The sequence below is a fragment of the Myodes glareolus genome, chromosome 1 (genome assembly GCF_982192425.1).
Source record: "Myodes glareolus chromosome 1, mMyoGla1.1, whole genome shotgun sequence".
NCBI lineage: Eukaryota > Metazoa > Chordata > Mammalia > Rodentia > Cricetidae > Myodes > Myodes glareolus.
This window is the reverse complement of record NC_142026.1, coordinates 84419767-84440657: the sequence shown is the minus strand read 5'-3', so window position 1 is coordinate 84440657 and position 20891 is coordinate 84419767.

Sequence of the window (20891 nt, the reverse complement as noted above, 5' to 3'; positions counted from 1 at the left end):
ACACAGTCTCAAACAAAACAAAACAAAACAAAATGAAACAAAACCCCAATCAAATCAAACTAAAACAAACAAACAAAAGAGCAAAAATTAATTTTTTATGTAAACTATCTCCTGATATTCATTCACATAACTTCTCAGCTCTGCAAACAGTGCCAGTTGACTATCATGGGACTGATGAATACATGTTTTCTTTCCAGCCCTGTCAATACTCATTTGGATTCTTATGTTTTAATTTGCTGATCGCTCTTCAATACTGAATTATACATGCAATTATAAATGCAAGTTTCATTTCTTGCCATTTCAAACATTAGGTGGAATCGTAGTTCCCCGTTATGATGTGAGAAAATTTGCCTTCCATCTTCCCAGGTCTCCTACAGCCACCACCCACTTATCATCAGCGAACTGTTCCTGTCACACTGTCAAGATAATTCTCATTAGTGGGTCTTCTCATTCCTTTGACAAAACACCTGAGGGAATCAACGTAAGAGAAGGAAGGTTTCTGGTTGTGAATGGATGCAATCCATCGTGGATGGACAGAGGCAGCTCAGTCACACTGCGTCTGCAGGCAGGAAACAGCAATGGACGCTGCTGCCCATCAGGCTATTCCGTTCCTTTTTATTCTTGTGTCAGCCCGGAGCCTCAGAGCACGGGATGGTGCAACCCACATTCAACAGTGAGTCTTCCATCCCCAGCTAACCATCTCTGAGGCACATGACCAACCTATCCAGAACTGTGTCTCCTAGATGACTCTAAGTCCAGTCAAGTTTGCATTGGAGAGGAACCATCACAATATAGGATATTTACATTCTGTCTGGTAATTGCATCAGAGTTCTAGTGGCCAGATCTCAGCATGACATCGACCATGGGCCTTTGTAATATTAGGGCTATGTAAATCTTGATGTGATTAGATCTACAGAGAAGATAGAACCTTAAATGTCACAGAGTTTATCTTGTTGGAAGAGAACATTCTAAGTAGAAAACTCAAGTTGATTTAATTTTTTTTGTATCTATCACATGTTAAGAAACATTTCAATGTTTAATTAGGTCGCATACCTTGCATATTTTTGTATGTATTTTGAATTTTCTGTTTTACATGAGAAAGGTGTCGACTGGAACATAAATGCAAATGTGGAGGAAGAGTAGAGGGGGATGGAGACCGGAGAGAGACTTTTATCTCTTTAGACTGTCCAGTTTAGTTTAGACTAATCATAAGTTTTAAAAACATAAATAAACCACATGAGGAGACTAGAGATCGGCACTTATCTCTTTAGGTTGTCCAGCTGATTAATCATAAGTTTAAAAAAAATAAATAAGCCACAAGGGGCCCACAGAGAAACCTGTGTCTCCCTTGTTACTGAATTTCAAGTTTCAAGTTCCTTCCTCCAGGTCACTGTTCTGCTCTCATTAGTGCAACAGTTAATAACTCTGGTGTGAGCCTGGCTCTTAATCCCATGAAAAGAATCTGTAATTTTGTTGGTTTGCTTTGTACAGAGGAAACCTTTTTTTCTGAACCTTCCTCTTTTTAAAGTTGTTAAATTTCCTGAGTATTTGTTCACGAGTTTTCTGCAAGGCTGTTATGAAGCTCCTGATATAAATTCCATCTTTCTTTATTCTAGGAGACTTTCCTCCAATGTTTACATGATTATTTTTGCTTTGTTTTGTTTTTGTTTTTGGAAACTTTAAGAGATTAGTGTGAGATCTTGAAGATTTGTTCTCTGTAAATCAGCTTTTTTCTTTCCCATATTTTTCTTTGTTTTCAGTTTGGTTCTATGATTTATCATCTTTTTGTCTTATCAATCACATTCTCAATTTCCAAGAGCACTTTGCTGTTTGCTGCCTTGTTTCTAAGTCATTTCAAGTGTCTCTGGAATCATCTGCACTCTGTCTGGTCAGTCGTTGTCTCTGTTTGCCTGTCTTTCTCTTCTGGATTGTTGATGTACACTGAACTTTGCAGAGGGATAGTCTTCTGCAGGTTAGAGAGACTGGGAATGAGATGCAGATGAGAAAAAAACCACACAGGTTGTTTTCCTGAGGGATGAAAGCTTCTTTTGCATTTTATTGTTCTTTCTGTTGCTTGTTAAACTCTATTCTTTTTTTTCTATTCTTTTCTACCCTGATATTTCCCTTCTGTTTCCTCTCCTGACGTCTTTCTTCTAACTATTTCATGATGTCTTCCTTTTCCGTCTTTCCTTCTATGTCTTTCCTGGTGTTTTAAAAATTTTTTCCTTATAGCTTGTATACTCCAGCAGAATCTTTCAAGTGATATAAAATTTTCAATGTGGTTACATTCTATTTTTTTAAGTGAATGATTACGATGAATACAAGTAAAACAACATGTTTCTTATTTCTCTTCCACGATTAAACATTTTATGTATTACAGGTAAAAAACAAATTATCCTGAAGAACCCACATACAGCTAAACATTCATCCTTTAGATTTCTCACAGCCCAGGAGTCTTCCAGCCATAACTGTTTACACGGGCAGTAGTTTTTATAATTGTCAGAAAAAACAAAGCCGAGTTGCTAGTTTCTCTTTTTGTATTTAGAGTTCGTCCAATTATCTTAGCTAACCACCCAAGTTTTTGTTTTCTAGTCACATGAAGTCAATTGTTTAGAGCTTTGTTTTAGCTGTGATGCACTCCGAATTCCTGAACACATTTCCCAGTATCAGAAAGAACTTGAGCTAACCTGTGGGACTTGATTACTTTTCTTAATCATTAACCTAACCCACTGTCTATGCGGCTCCCCAAGAGAAACTCCACGTCCTCACTGTGAGACACTTCTTTGTCTTTGTTTTCTATCCTCTGTAGCCCTTGCTTTATCAGGGGCGGCTGCAACACTTTCCACACTATGGCTTAAATAGTAATCATTTTCGTGATAACCCACAGGTAAAAATGCCCGGTAGAATGGGATAATCCCATGAGATAATCACTCTGCATTAAAGGCATTGGGGGTCCCTCCACACCCATTCACACCACGCCAGAGAAAGAAGGCAGCGACAAACATGTAAAGGCACAACAGTAGCAAGAGACATTCTGCAGCCGAAGCTCCATGGGTCTTGCCTATCAGACACTATCCAGTGTCTTACATTCTGGTGGGCTGAACTCTTAAATTCAATTGCCACCTGCTGCTGCTCTGACACGGCCACTGGCAGGACTCTCTGAGCCCTTTGATTGCTCTGATTAGTGAGTGAGAAGCAAGAATTGTTAAAATCAAGTGACAGGATGAAAGCCCATTGTCCCACGGCACTAGAGCACTGAGTTTTAAGATGTATTTTTAGTTAAAAAGTTAATGCATATAAGAACTAAAGATGCAAAAGCAAAGTGAAGAATACTATAGAAGGGAAATCTTGTCGCTGCAAATCACCAATGTCTCAGGAAACACAGCTTTCAACTGTTGTTCCTCATTGCCCATGTTGCCTTTTAAAACCAAGAATGTGCACATGTGTTTACAAGCATGTGTATGCATGTGTCATATGTTCATCTATCCATTCTTACAGACACTTAAAAAGTGTGGACGTGTGAGCATTGCCACATCCAGCTCATAAGGCAGTTTGTTGATCTGTCAATTTAGTTGCATGACTGTATTCGATTCCTCCATAGAGCCTATGATCTCCATTACATTAGAATTTATTTATTCATTTATTTTTAGCCAAGGTTTCCTGTGTAACTGCCCTGGATGTCCTGGAACTCGCTTTGTAGACCAAGTTGGCCTCGAACTCACAGAGATCCGCCAGCCTCTGTCTTCTGGGTGCTGAGATTAGAAGAGTGTACCACCATAGCCTGGCTGAAATTTTTTAAAATCAGCTTTACAGTACAAGGTATGGATCCATTTCTATGAATTGAGTCCTAGATATCTTCTTATGAACTGATGGGCAGGGAGGCTCCAGAACTGTTGTGGAATATGCTAAAAATGTGTTACATTCTTTTATGCTATAGAATATTTGTTTAATGATGTAAAGATGTATTACATTCTTTTATGTTGCATTTGTTTAATTCTGTGAAGTGTGTTCCTTTGCCTGCCTAAAACACCTAATTGGTCTAATAAAGAGCTAAATGGCCAATAGCTAGGCAGGAGAGAAAAATAGGCAGGGCTGACAGGGAGAGACTGAAAGGAATAAGAGAGAGAAGAGGGGGAGCAAGAAAAGTAGATGGAGAGAAGGATGCCAGGGGCCAGCCACCCAGTCACTTAGTCAGGCATGGAATAAGAAGGTAAGAAAAGATATACAGAAGTAGAGAAAGATAAATGTCTAGAGGCAAGAGGTAGGTGGGATAATTTAAGCTAAGAAAAGTTGGCAAGAAGGAAGCCAAGCTAAATCTGGATATTCATAAGAAAGAATAAGTCTCTATGTGACTATTTGGGAGCTGGGTGGTGGGCCCCCCAAAGAGCAAAGAGTAAAAAACCCACCAATACAGAGCTCCCTAACAACTCCTCTTGGTTGCTCATCAGGACTTAGTGTTCTTAGACAAAATCTCACCACATTGCCCTGTTTTGCCTTGAATTCTTGATTATTCTGCCTCACCCTCCCAAGTGTGGGGATTATAGGCATGTGCCAGCATCAATTTTCTCTTTCTATGAATAAACAATTTTGTTTGTGGAGAGTTTTCTCTTTCATAGTGGTAGAGTTTTGCATTGACCATTTCTTATACTGACAAAAAGTTAGAGTCCGTCTAATCTTTTGTATTATAAATACTCCCCTGAATATCCTTGTGCAGACTTTTGGCATTTATTTGCAAATATATTCAAATTAAGAATTTCTTGGTCTCAGAGGATGTATATATGAAACACGGATTAAAATGATTCTATAATTTACATTGTGCTAGTTTCTTGAAAATCTAATGTGCTCACTGGATAAATATTGAAGTTTCAAAATGATACAATAAAAATTAAAACAATTTCAACTCTTTCTCTGTTAATCCCTTCTACCACTCTTCTCAGCCTCAGCCACTATTCTTCCCTATATGAAGGGAGTGTCTATACACACACACATACACACACACATACATATGTGTGCACACACGTGCACACACACATGTGTATGTTGCGTGTGCTTGTGCATGTATGTCTCTCTGTGTGCATGCTTGCACATTCATACGTGTATATGTGTGCAAATTCATATGTGTGGATATGCACATATGTGTATGTGTGTATACATATGCACAGATGTTTCTCTGTGTGTATGTTTGCATGTGCTTGCATGTGTGTATGTATGTGCTTGTGTGTATGTTCACACTTTCTCTTTTCAGATAATTTCTTAGAGGGGCCAAAGCTGAGTCAAAGCTCTGGAGGCAAAGTGAGGGAAATTTTCTCCTATAAAAAGTATTCACATTTGATTTCTTTTAAATTAAACCATCTGAACTGTTCTTGAAGTGTGTCATGACATATTGCAAGAGGTTGTCCCATTTCTCCTTCCTCTTCTTTAACTATTCTTGGCTCCATATTCCATGTAGGTATGGAGGACTTTTCAGGAACATTGTCTTCCTTTGTATGAGAAAAGACAGAGCTGGTGTGGATTTAAAATCTCTGTTCCTTCCTTCTAGTGTCTGAATTCATGGCAAATGATATTGTTGAAGGAAGGAGGAGCAGGAGAGATGGTTCAGTGGTTAAGAGCACTGACTCTTCTTCCAAGGACTGGGATTCAATTCCCAGCACCCACAGACTGACTTAACACCATCCAGTCCTAGGGGATCTCTCTCCCTCTTCTAGGCTACACTGGCACCAGGCCTGCGTGTGGGGCACAGACACACATGAAGACAAAACTTGTGTAACTATAAGCATCAATCAACCAAGTAAGTAAGTAATTTAATAAGGAAGGCTGCTTGGGGGTTCTGGGTTCTCTTTGATACTGAACAAGGCAAACAGTGCAGTTGAGTTTGGCATCACAACACAGAGGCCAGATTTGATGAGCAGCTTTCTGCACAGAGCAGAGATGAGTTGCTGAGATGCTGTTTGTCTTCCCGCCTCCCCATAACTATCACTTTTGCTTGATTCAGTCCTGTTTTACCAGCTGTCATTTCTCTGCCTGTGGATAGTCTTTGGTATACGAGGTTTATAAAATACTTGACTACAGAGACAAAAGTCCTGGAAGAAAATGATATTAAGGAAGCATAGCTTCTGCACGAATATGTTAAAAGTAGGTCATTTATTTTATCAAGCTTTACCGTGATTTTTGATGATAAATGTGGAGATTTATATTCACAAATGAAGCAAGACCGGGTAATAAAATGCTAATCGGATTTTAAAGTCAGATCTGGGGTTGAGAACCATCTGTACTCCTTATGGACCACATGACCTTAGGAAAGTCAAAGTAGTTTTCTTGGGCATCAATTTCTTCATCTGTAAATGTTCATAAGATTGTTGTGTGGATTAAGGAGATTATATAAGCAAAGCACTTTGTAAGTGCCATGTGTCATGACAATTACAGTCATAATGTTAAAGAGAGAAGTGGACAAGCTTGTTAAATTCAGCAAAAAATAATTCTTATGGTCATGTTCAACACTGCACACCATTCTCAGGGCTCTGACATCTTGTGTTTTAAGAATTTAATGATGGGACAATGTGAACTTCCAATTATTTTTTTAGACAGGGAATCTCAGTGACTCAGTTTCTTCTCAGTATTAGTAAAAATTGCAAGCAGCCCACAGTGGCCAGAGCCTTGGGTAGGAACAGAGGTGCAGTGAAGACAAGGCCAGAGGCACTGGGAATGGCAATGAATGCCAACTCCGAGGAGTACGGAACTTATTTATTAGCTACCGGAAACCTGTGGGGCAGTCAAGTTGGGAATGAGATATCAAATATAAAAAGTGGCCAAAAGGTTCAATGAGAAAATAAAAAGTTCTTCAGTGCCACTGAATCCAGAAAAATACTCATGTGGTGGCAACTGTATTTAACTGTGTTCCCCAGCTAGGGTCATGGCTTTTCAGGTTCCTAGAGAGGCCATGATGGCTACAGATTTGCCTGGGGCTAGAGGTGTATCTTTTCATTCCTGGGGTTTCTCAGTCTCCTCACTGTCTTCCTGACTGTGCAGTAGACCCTGACTCAAAGGAAAATAATAAACCACGCAAAAGAAATGCTCAGTCTACCCTTGAGCCTTTATTGAAGAAACTGAGGGAAGGAGAGACGAGTCTCAACAGACCGGGTCTTTCAGTCTGTTTGTCCCTGTAGCATGCAAGAAAGGGTTGTAGGAAGAGGAGACATATCACAGACTGTGAAGGAGAAGAAGAAGAAATGGAAACAGGGAGGTTGCCACAGGGCAAGGACGAAGCAGCAAGGCGTTAGGCCCAGACACGTGTATTTAGAAAGAGGAAGCACAGACAGCAGCAGAAAGTGTGAACCAAGAATCAGCATTAGCTGCAAAGGAGAAGCGAGAAGGGTGGACCAAGGAGAAGGCTACACTTTACACCCCAGTAGGTGGAGGAATGGAATATCATAACAGGAAATTAGGAGAAGGACAAAATCTGGGCAGGAAGGAGAAGAGAAGTGGTGATGCCTCACGGGACACTGGGAATACAGAATAAAGGCATGAACTTTGAGACACAGGAAATGAGCTTGAAAGATTTACATCTGGAAGGGAAAACTAAAGCTTTAGTGTTACAAACTACACCACAAGGGCAAAGCAGTTGAAGAAGGAATGAACCGAGGGAGGACGAGACCTTGGAAAGCACCAACAGGAGACTTGTAGGCCTGTGAGTCTGCCATTACTGTCAGCCACTATGTCAGATGGCGTGGCAGTTCAGGGCTGCTGAGCAGAGGGAAGAGACCAAAGTGCGGCAGTGAGGTCCATTCCTTCTTTAACTTGTGGTTGCAAAGCTAGGAGTTGGACACGGAGCACGGGGAGACATCAGGAGCAGACAGGTGCAAGGCTGTCTCCTGCCTCCCACAGAGACTTTGATAGATCTACCTGCCGTCTCACAAAGTGTTCAAAGTTGAAGAGCATAATTTTCAACACCCCAAAGTTGAAAAATTAATATAAATTTTATTTATCTTAAAATAAAGCAGAAGTGATGATACCAGGTCTTACTGGCCGTCTATTTTAGATGTGGATTATCTATCACAGTTCACGTCCACAGTGGTTGACTTTTTATTCATTTGCCTGACTTCCCTGGCCTCTGTAGGCACGGGATTGGGGGCTTTGATTTGATCTAAATGTTGATCTGATGGATTTCACTAAAAGAAAAAGCAGACCCTCTGATCATCTTTGTAGGAGGGAAGAGGCAGGCAGAGGGGAAGATGGACAAAGAGAAGGAATTTCAGAATTAGTCTGGGATCAGAAAGACTCAGCATGAAGTGTAAAAGCACCAAGTTAATATTTGGGGGGCGCAGAGGAAGGAACGAGAGAGCCTGTTAGCCTCAGTAAAATAGACGTAGCATTATGAATTAGAAGACACAATACTGGATCTGAGCAATGTGGGGAGATTCAGGACAGTTGTACAGGACCCACTGAAAAGAAAACCAACTCTGGTGGGAGATAAGACAGGGCTCCTTAAAAGTACTGATATGCAAGAATGCCCGATGGTTTATGTAGAAACTGCTTTCCCCTACTTACTTGGAACATCCGATTAAAGTAGAAAATTATATTTCAGAGTTTTAAAAGCCGTCTTATGTTATGTTTAAATCAGTCTTTTTCAAGTATTTAATGTCAACAGCTGAAGGAGTCAGCCCTGTAAAGGCCATAGCCAGAGCAGCAAGCTTTCCTTCCATTTGGCTGCCTGTTCCAAAGTTTCCAATTCAGTTATTTATCCAACTGTAGCACCATTTTTATTAAACCACACAAAGGGTTGGCTTAAAGTATTTAGGCAAGAGTCTGCGTATGCTGTGTTTCAATGCCAATATTTGTGTTTGATTGAACCTCTTCAGATAACACAAAAGCAATTTGTTTTATTGAATGGAACAAATGTTTGTTTCTTTCTTAGGGAAATTTTTGTTTGTTTGTTCAGGTCTGCTTATTTTTAGAGATGGGAGGCATGTAAGCTGAAATGATGCTGCATTAAAATTATTCCTCATCAGTTTGTCTTACACCACTTATTTTTAATTGATGCCAGCAAGCCCTGAGCTGCTCATGGGTAAATTTGTTTTTCTGATTTATGTGTTCTGAGGCTGCTACAGGGCATTTCGAGAGCGTTGTAAGTACAGAATCTATAGTTGAGAAGGCCAAGACTTATAAAAAATGTGAGGGTGACTGTTTTGTTGAGGACGTTATGAGTTGGGGAGAACACTGATTTTCACGGTAAAAATCTACACACTTATTTTTTCTGTTTCTTTGAACTGGCACTAACTGTACGACTTAATTTTATTCACAAAGAGGGTACTTTTTATGATTTATAAGGCAATCTCACAAATGATAGCTAAATAATGTAATTCAAGGGGATGCTAGGTATTGGGATCTGAAGGGGCTAATTAGTTTCATCTCACCATGAGTTCTGAACCAACTGAGACTATAAAATAGATATTGAGAACATAACAGAAATAGCCATAGAAAATTCTATTATGAGTAAAACTAGAGAATGTGGCTCTGATGTGGAACCAGAATGGGTCTCCCACTCCTCCACACTTGTAACTGTAGGATTTATGGGCCTTATGAGACATGGGCTGAGCTTCAGAAAGGTAGCGTCCTAGCCATGCCCTGGAAAGACTTGGTTCAACCCACTGGACTTGGAGTGAGAGGTCACTTGAACAACAGTTCCTCAGGAAACTGGTATAGTAACTTCTGTGAAAGCTGGTACTCCAACTCAAACCTCCAGGCCTTATGTCTTCAGAAATAGGGCCTTACTTTAATCTCAAAGAGGCTGTCAATGGCAATAGCAATGACCTACTGTCGACAATTTGAATGGGAGGGAAGGTGTTTCTTGCGCCTGGTATTGAGATTTTTTTGTTAGTCTATGCTCTGCTTTGGGTGGGTATTGTCAGTTAAATTGGGATAACATCATTTGAACTACACATGTACTTGCTCACACATAGAATGTCATGTATGGTTGTAATTTAGGGAAATAAATAAGATGGATCCTTATGATCCTTTCAGGCATCCTTAGTGTTATTTTATTCTCCTTCTCTTCATCTTTATTGACCTTCCCCCCCATTAAAGTGTTCCCTCATTGTACTGTTTTCCCTTCAAATCACTTGTATTTACCTTTGGACTCTCTAGCGGTCCTGCCTCCACCATGGTACGTTTTAATAATTTTCCTGGTTTCTGCAGATACTTTATGCTATACTCACATCTGAAGACCTGAAGCTAGAACTACAGATAAAAGAGAATATGAGATCTAGTAGCCATACCTGACCTGGACTCAGGTAGGAAATTGCTCCTCTCCCTCCTGTCTGCTACTTGGTCTTTCTGGTCTCCTCCGCCCCGTGGCAGACTGCTTTCAGGGTCTTCTCCTTCTTCCCTGCCTCCCTCCCTCCCCCCTTTTCTCCATTCCCTGGGAACTCCGTCAAACCTTGCAGAGCACCTATTTTTATAGTAGTCCACACCTTGCTCCGATAGATGAATCACACTATCCTTCCTGTCCTCCTTTTGGATCTCTCTCTATTCTCACCCTCAGTCCAGTAATAAACTTCTTACAGGTGCCCCCTTCTCAACTCCCATTCAGTGGAAGCTCCAATTCTTGGCATAGACCCAGGGTCCCCTTTACCCTTTCATCCCTGCCTCTTCAGAAAATTCATTGCCTTACTGCAATCAATCGGGTCTTCTATTCCTACCACACCACAACAGCCTGTGGACCCTATTTCTAGGTGTGAAAAGGATACTCTTTGATATTTTCTGAAACTCCTATTGGTCTTTTCTCCTATCCCACTTCAATTTCTCTCCATTGCATACCAAATTGCACAACTTTCTGCTGTCCACGGTCAGCACACTTCCCTTAGATACAGAGAGGGTGAAAGAAAACAAGGAATAGAATATCCGCCCAACAAAGACAAGATCAAATATCAACAGCTAACATCACCTCAACCCCAGATACCTAAGCACCAGCACAATCAAAACACAATAAACAATAACTTGGACACCAGAACCAAGTACCCGATATATCAGACCCTGAGAAATGTAATATAACTGAAGCACAAATCAAGGATGTCAAAACAGCAATTATGAATATATTCTAGTACCATAAAGAGGAAATGAATAAATCGCTTAATAATGTCTGTGAAAACACACACCCACCACCAACACCACCATCACCACCACCACCACCACCACCACCACCACCACTACCACCACCACCACTACCACCACCACCACCACTACCACCACCACCACCACCATCACCACCACCACCACCACCACCACACCACCATCACCACCACCACTACCACCACCACCACCAGCAGCAAAAATAGTAGAATGGAGTGATGAAAACAGTTCAAGGCATGAAAATAGAAATAGAATCACTAAACAAAACACAAATGAGGCAAAATGGGAAATGAAAAATCTAGGAAGTAAAAAAGAAACTTCAGGGGTAAGCCTTATCGATAGAGAAAGAACTTGGAAGGAAGAACGTTAGGGTTTGAAAACAAGATAAAAGAAATGGTTATCTCATTCAAAGAAAATATGAGATCTAGAAAAAAAAAAGAAATCCAGAACCCAGTAGCAAAACACCCAGGAAATCCGGGACCCCAAAATTTGAAGACCAAATCTGTGAATAATAGAAATAGAGGAAGGAGAAAAAACCCAGAAAAAACCCAGAAAATATTTTCAACAAAATTATAGAAGAAAAATTTCCTAATCTATAGAAGGAGATGCCTACCATAGTATGAGAAACATAAAGAATACCAAACAGACTAGACCAGAGAACAAATTCCCCATGACACATAGTAATCAAAACATTGAATGTATAGAATAAAGTTGTTATGAAAATCTGAAAGGGAAAATGCTAAGCAACACATAAAGACAGATCTATTAGGATTACACCTAACTTCTCAATGGAGACTCTAAAGTCACAGGGTCTGTAGAACAACAGATGCTCTACAAACTCTGAGGTATCACAGATGCCATCTCAGACTACTGTATTCAGCAAAACTGTCAATCACAATAGACACACAGAAAAATGTTTCACAATAAAATCAAATTTAAGCATATACATCTACCAATACTGCTCTACAGAAGGCATTGAAAGGAAAATGTCAGTCTGGAGTGGTTCATTGCACCCAGGAAAACACAAACAATTAATAATTCCAGAACAGCAAATCAAAAGGGAGGTAAAAATACACACCATGACAAATGATTAACATGAATCAATAAATATGGCAAATTATAACTCTCAATATTAATGGGTTCAATTCCCCAACAAAAAGAGCTTTTATTTAAAATCCATTCTTCAGCTGCATCCTAGAAACACACCTTACCAGGATAGACATCACTTTCGGGGATAAGGATGGAAGAAGATATTCAAAGCAAATCAGCCAAAGAATAAGCAGACATAGCCATTTTATTTTATTTTATTTTATTTTATTTTATTATTTTTTGAGACAGGGTTTCTCTGGAGCTTTGGAGCCTGTTCTGGAACTAGCTCTTGTAGACCAGGCTGGCCTCGAACTCACAGAGATCCGCCCGCCTCTGCCTCCTGATTGCTGGGATTAAAGGCATGTGCTACCACCCCCCAGCTAGGCATAGCCATTTTAATATCTGAGAAAATAAGCTTCAAACACTAGCTTATTGAAAGTGATAGGGAAGGACACTACATATTCATCAAAGGAAAATTCCACCAACAGACTATCACAATTCTAAACATATATGTACCAAACACAAGGATACCCAAGTTCATAAAAGATACACTGCTACAGTATATCAATCATTGCCCAGCTATAGTGGGTGATTTCAATACCGCACTGTCATCAATAGACAGGTCTTCATGCAAAACTAAACAGAGAAATGCTGGAGTTAAATAACATTATAAATCAAATGAACTTAGCAGGTATTTATAAAGTATTTTATGTGAGCAAAAAGAATATACCTTCTCAGCAACTCATTGGATTTCAGCCCAAACTGACCACATACTTGTTCAAAGCAAGTCTCAAGAGGTACAGGAAAGTTGAAATAACACCATGCATTCTATCTGACCACCAAAAATTAAAATTGGATCTCAAAAACAATAGAAACAACAGAAAGCTTACAAACTTATGGAAACTAACAATTCTGTATTAAATGGAAAATGAGTCATCAGAAATTAAGGAAAAAATTAAGAATATTTTAGAATTGAATGGGACACAGTGAAAGTGATGCTAAGAGGCAACTTCATAGCACTAAGTGCCCACATTTAAAAAAAATCGAGAGATCTCATACTAGCAACTTAACAGAACACCTGAAAACTCTAGTACAAAAAGAAGGAATTACATCCCAAAGAAGAAGACAGCAAGAAATAATCCAACTCAAGCTGGAATCAATAAAATAAAAACAAAACAAGGAATCAATGAAACAGAAGTTGATTCTTTGAGAAAACCAATAAGATTGATAGATTATTGTCAAATTAACTAAAAATCAGAGAGAGAATATCTAAATTAACAAACTTAGAGATAAAAAAGGGGACATCACAACAGACACTAAGGATCTAGATAATGATAAGAATGTACAAACGCTTTACTGAGTGAGGTAAGCCAGACCCAAAAAGAGGAACACGGTATGTATTCACTCATAAGTGGATTCTAACCATAATTAAAGGTCTTTGAGCCTATTATTCGTGATCCTAGAGAAGCTAACTAAGAAGGTGAACCTGATGAAGATTCTTTAGCTATCCGTCAGGAGATAGGAAATAGACAAGAGTCCCAGGTAACCTCAGGTGCATGGGGGTGGGTGGGTGGGAGGGTTGTTGGAAGGGGAGAGGGTTAGAGAGAAGGGAGTAGGGGAGGAATGGGGAAAACTCGGGGGACTGGGATGGGGGGAGGGAGGAAGTATGGATATGGGATCAGGGAAGAATATATCTCAACTAAGGGAGTCATTTTAGGGTTTACAAGAGACTTGATTATAAATGGGATCCCAGGTCCAAGGAGAGATCCCCAGATTGTTCTCTGGACAGAGGAGAGGGTGCCTGAACCGGCCTTGGCCTATAACCATACTGATGAAGATTTTGCTTATCACCATAGATCCTTCATCTGATGATGGATGGCGATACAGACGGAAACCCACATTGGAGCACCGGACTGAGCCCCCCATGGTCCAAATGAGGAGCAGAAGGAGGAAGAACATGAAAAAAAACTCAGGACCGCGAGGGGTGCGATCACCTACTGATACAAGGGGACTGATTTAATGAGAGTTCACCAAGGCCAGTTGGACTGGGACTGAACGAGCATGTGATCCAACCAGATTTTCTGAATGTGGCCGGATTCTCTGAGTGTGGCTGGCCCGGAGTCTTTCTGAAAAGCCATTGACAATGACACTGGGACTTGTTTCCTCTGCATATACTGGATTTTTGGGATCCAGTCTGTTTGGATACTCACCTTCCTGGACCTGGAGGGAGGGGGGAGGAACTTGAACTTCCCACAGGGCTGGAAGCCCTGACTGCTCTTAGGGATGGAGAGGGAGGAGGAGGGGGGGAGTGGGAGGGTGTTGGGAGGAGGGGCGGAAATGAAAACTTTCATAATTTAATAAACTTTGAAAAAAAATCTGCATTCCACCAAATTAAAAAACCTAAAAAAATAGAAAAATTTCTTGAAATGTATGATCTACCAAAGTTAAATCAGAACCAGATAAGCAACTTCGAAATATCTATAACCCCTAGTGAAAAAGAAGCAGTAATCAAAAGTCTGCCAACCAAAAATGATCAGAACTAGACAGATTCAGCACAGAATTCTACCAGACTTTCAAAGAAGAATTAATACAATAATCCTTATATTATCTCCCCAAATAGAAACAAGGTACCATTGCCCAATTTTGTTTATAAAGTCACAATTTACTCTTATATCTAAACCACATAAAGACCCAACAAAGAGAGAAAACTATAGACTAATTTCCTTTACGGTCATACATGCAAAAATTCTCAATAAAATACTTGCAGACAAAAGACAAGAACATGTCAAAAAGATCACCCACCATCATCAAATAGGCTTCATCCTAGGGATATAGAGATGGTTTATCATCTGCAAATTGATAAATGTAATCGACCACATAAACATTTTCAAATTGAAAAGTTTCTGTATGATAAAGAGCAACATCCTCCAGAAAAATGACAGACTACAAAATGGGTAAAGAGATTTACCAACTACAGTTTCGATAGGAGGTTCATATACAAAATATATAAAGAATCCAAAATCAGGAAAAAACTGACCTAATTTAAAAATATGGTACTCACTAGACAGTTCACAAAAGATAAAACAGAAATGGCTCAGAAACACTTAAATGTTTAACATCCCAAGTCATCAAGGAAATGGAGCCAGGGGAAGCTCTTCCTACTGCTCTGCTAAAGGAACAGAGCAATAAAGTGACTCCTAATGACATTCTGCTGTGCTCATAGACCAGTGACTTATTCAGCCACCCTCAGAGAAGCTCCCTCCTGCCGTAGATAGGAAGAAATACAGAGACTCACAGCTGGACAAAAGTCGAGAGGGACAGACCTTAGAACACTTAGTTTTAAATGTCTTCATCAAACCTTCCCCTCAGGGTTCAGGGAAATTGTGTGGAAGAGGAAACAGAAAGATTTTACCTGTTGTGGAACAATCTTTTGGTACAGTGTAAATATGTATCACACTCATTGGTTAATAAAGAGCTGACTGGCCAATACTTAGGCAAGAAGAAGATAGGCAGGACTTGTGGGAAAAAGAAAGCACAGGAAGAAGAAGAGCAGAGTCATGAGAGTTGATAGGAGACACAGGGAAGCAAGACAAGCATGCTGTACAGAGAAAGGCTCTGAGCCATGTGGTAGAACATAGATAAGAAATATGTGTTAATTTCAGTTGTAAGAGCTAGTTAGTAACAAGCCTAGACTATTGACCAAGCATTTATAACTAATATTAAGTCTCAGTATGGTTATTTGGAAGCTGACTGGCAGGACACAGAAAATGCCTACATGTAGGAACCAAAGGGGATGGATAACAGATAGTAAGAAAATGGTGTCTTTCAGGCACAACATGGGGACTACACAGGTTCAAGCCAGATGGTGCCTCAACAATTTAACTGCCTGAACAAGACCTAGACAGGACTGGGGAGACGGTGCAACAGTTAAGAACACTTGTCATTTTGGTTCAATTCCCATCAGACAAGTGGAAATTTATAACTGTCTATAACTCCAGATCTAAGGTATCCGACACCCTATTCTGACCTTCCTGTGCACCAGGAGCAAGTATGCACATGGTACGGACATACATGTGAGCAAAGTACTCATGCACATCAAGTAAATAAACACATAAACACATACATACCAAAGACCTGAATAAGTATAACACCAATAGACATGCTAATGTAGAGGAGGGAAATCTCATGGGGCCCCACCAATAAACAAACAACTACAGACAACTAAGAAACACAGAGTGGGAGAAATAGTCTTTTTCAGGAATGAGCCCCCTAGTTGGTTATTCCACGCCAAGTGATTGACCCTGAACTCATATGTGTACAAGTAACATTAGATGAACTGAACAGAGTCATATTTATATATTGTTCTTTCTGCTGCATTGTGGGCTCTAGGCAAGATGATTAAGTCTATATTATATATGTGTATGTATATATACTTATATACATATATAATATATGTATACACACACACACACACATATATATATATATGTCTATATATATGCATATATATGACAACCAAAGAAAAAGACTCTGATTCTGAGAGGATGAAAGGGGGCAGGTTCACGGCTGGGGCTGGAAGGGGGCTATGGGAAGGGGAAATGATGTAAATATATCTTAGTTTAAAAACACAAAAGGGGAAGAAGAGCATCAGTAAATTCCCTGCTTCACTAAACAGAGAGAAGTGAACCGCTGGCCATTGGCGGCTAGCACAGCATGAACAGCCAATGAATGGATAAGGTGTGGATGCTTACAATACAAGCAGGATTTCTGTTAGATGTTTTTTATTTTTCTAAACTTGTATTTATTATTGTGTGTGAGTGTTGGCATGGACATGTCATCATAGAGGTCAGAAGACAACTTTTAGGGACACTTTTTTGCTTTCACCTTGCTGAGGTGGGAAATCTCTCTTTCTCTTTCTGATGCACCGTGTACTCTAGGCTGGCTGGCCTTATGTCTCTGGACGGCGCTGTTCCTGCTTCTTGTCTTCTTACAGAGACAGGTCTGCCAGTGGTTCCCGGGCTCGGCTCACCAGGTCTGTGTTGTTAGGGCTTCACTCACTGATCCATCTTGCTGGCCAGCTCTCATTTTAGGACCTGAAGGTGTAAACTAAAGCTTGCTTACAGGCAAACACACACACACACACACACACACACACATCAATTTCTACATACACACAACTAGTGATATACTACATGAATATTTGTAATTAGGGATTGATTGGTATTGGCCAAATAGCTTCATTTGTTCCTGCAGTTCATTTAAAATAATTTTGGCGGAGGGAAGACAGTCATATATGTCATCTGAGGCATTGTCCTCTGTGCCAAATAGCTTTCGTTCATATTGGGAAGAAGCAAAGTAGCACGGCACATGGTTTGTGTCCTCTCCTTCCTCTCGCTGTCTCTTTCTCTGTCCCTGTGGCTATTATGGCTGAGGCAGGAGCAAATCCACTATTTGGTGGCCTTTAACTCCGGCCCGAGGCTCATCTTCGTGCTTTAACAGCTGGATCATGTTACATTGTCTTTTTACTCTTGCTCTGAGTAATTTAAATTTAAACAGAAACAAAAATTATTTCTTTTTGTGGAGAAAAATATCATTTTACAAGTTTATCTTTTAGCAGAATCTTACTTTCTAGAATGTGATCTGGTGGGTACACAAATTACCCCCTAGAAATGACCAGTGGGGTTCAGACTTCTGCTTTCCTGTTATCAGAGCTGCCCCGACTCTTCTTTTATGGTTAGTAAAGGTGCTACATTAGGGGCTGGGAAGATGGCTCAGTGGTTGTTCTTACAGAGGTCCCAGGTTCAACTCCCAGCGCCTATGTGACAGTCACAACTGTCTGTAACTCCAATGGGATCTGCCACCTTCACATAGATATACATACAGACAAGACACCAATGTCCATAAAGAAAAAAAATAATTAAAAAATTGAAAAAAGATTTATAAAAAATAGCAAAGAAAACCAGCCCACAAATCACAATCCCAGAGAACCTAGACAACAATGAGGAGCCTAAGAGAGACATAGGTAGATCTAATCTACATGGGAAGCAGAAAAAGACAAGATCTCCTGAGTTAATTGGGATCATGGGGACCTTGAGAGAGGGTTAAATTGGAGGGGAGAGGCAGGGAGGGGAGCAGAAGAAAATGTAGAGTTCAATAAAAAACAATAAAAACAAAGAAAAATCATAAAAAGTTACTAAATTAGAAAAAACTGAGAAAAGGTAGGAACAGTGTTCAGGGCAGTGGTTCCTTTGGGGTGAGAGTGGAGATGGGCAGGGGTAGAATCTGGGTTGCTTTTCCGGGGCACAGTGCTTCAGGTGTCTTAAAACTGTGCAATGTGGACGTACGTTCACCACAACAAGGTTCTTTCTTCCACAAACATTCTAAAATAAAATAAATATTTTATACACTGAAAGCATAAAAATAAATTTCAGAAATACAGGTCCCCTTCCTGTTGCCTTCTCACGTGTTTGCCTGGCATCTGGGGCTGTGACATCAGCAAGCACACGGCCGTGCCAGTCAGATGGCTTGGAGGATAATGGTGCTTGTTGAATGCTTGACAACCTGAGCCCAATCCCTGGGACACACTTGGGGGAGAAGAGGACTGAGTCCCCTCTCACAGTGTCCCCTGATTTTTATATGTATGCTGTGGAACTCATGCGTCCCACTCCTGGATAAACAAATGTAGTAAAGATATTACCACTCAAACACCACCATCAGTCTCTATACATTTGGTACACAGGCTGTGCTAGTTGACTCTCCCATGGCAAGAGGCAGGGATCCAACTCAAACTGTATAAGTCTTCTTTCCCTGAAAAGAGAAAGAGAAAAGAGGAATCTGTCCACTTGTGTAGCAAGAAGGGACAGGTGTGCAATTAATTTGGGCCCCACCAGACCAGAGAGCTCACACAGTAATACCAGGCCTGTCTCTAGTCTGGGCTTTCTCTGTATTTTGGGTTGTTTCCCTTGTGATAGATAACTTCATCCACCTGGCCAGCGAAAACTGTCACATGCAACCAGATGACATTTCCCTAAAATCCTCAGGAATGGATAGAAGAAAGTAGGCATGTCTTCTGGTAGTCTGGGTGACTATAGAATTCATAGGGTTCCTTGTTCAAAAGAAAGGAAAAAGTTCTAAAGGTACTGAAACAGAATTTATTTTGTGTCTGGGTGACTATAGAATTCATAGGGTTTCTTGTTCAAAAGAAAGGAAAAAGTTCTAAAGGTACTGAAACAGAATTTATTTTGTGTCTGGGTGACTATAGAATTCATAGGGTTCCTTGTTCAAAAGAAAGGAAAAAGTTCTAAAGGTACTGAAACAGAATTTATTTTGTGTTCTTTCGCTTTTACTTGTCATGCTTATTAAAAATATTTATTTTTGTGTGTATGATTGCTGGCCTGAATGCTTGTGTGTGTACCATGACCATGCCTGCTGCCTAAAGAGGCCAGAAGGGGATTTGAATCCCCTGGAACCAGAGTGGTGGACAGTCATGAGCTGCTCTGTGCACGCTGGGAACTGAGTTCTGGCTACTGGTGAGAGCCCCCCACTGCAGGGCTATGATCCCAGGGCTTGTGAGACTGGGCTGTCCATGACAACAAGCTGAGCAAGCCAGTAGACAAAGCTACTCCATGGTCTCAGCTTCAGTTTCTGCCTGTAGTTCCTGCCCTGATTTCCCTCCAGGTTGAACTGTATTGTAGGCTGGAAGCTAAAATAAAAAACCCTTTTCTCCCCAAGTTCCTTGTGGTCATGTATTAACCCAGCAACAGAAACCTAATTAGGACAAATAGGAAGCATGACCTCCTGGGACTCTGGTGTCCAGGGTTAAGGCACAGTTGACTTTATTTTCTTTATAATTAAGCATTGTTTGATTTTGATTTGTATTTTTTCCCTCTGTAATCATGTCCTTAGCTAGAGGTCAACTTCTTTTTTTGATTTATTCTTCCTCTATAACCTTGTGATTTATACATTGTAAATTGTTTCCGTTGTCTCATGGTATGTTCGGAGAATTGACTGACCATAAAATGTTTCATGGAAAGTTAACTGTCTGACCATAAATCCACAACATGTGCCTTTTCCCATAATCATAAAAATAACTACAGAATTCCACGTATCTAATCATTTGCTCATTTGCTATAAAAAGACCTTTCTGTTCTGGTCTTGGCTGCTTCATTCTCCTACAAAGGGAGACTGTATGTTTGGCCTGGCCATAAATAATTTCTTACCTTTCAATATCTCAGTGTTAGCGCCTGGCGTTTGACACCATAATGCCCAGCTTACATGTAACAGATTTCTTCATTCTTATTCTGAGTCTCCTGAAGCTGCCACAAGGAGTGTATCCACTGGGATGCTGCAGGTAAGCTGCATGGCAGATGGGATGTGCTCATTGCTTACCTTGCCTTCCCACTGGATTTTGTTTAAAAACAAACAAATAAAACTCCCACAGTAAAATTAATAAGAATTTCAAAGCAACAATAGAGGAAGGTGGAAGCAAAACTTTTCTAAACACAGGGATGATATAACCAAGGCATCTTATACATGATGTTTAAGTGCAAGGCCTGTCTGGAACACAGGGATGGTATAACCAACAGGTCATATATATGATGCTTAGTTGGTGACTAATTTTATGGAGATTATGATTGTCCTGGGTTGGGCCATCCATTTGTTCTTGAGCTTATCACGTG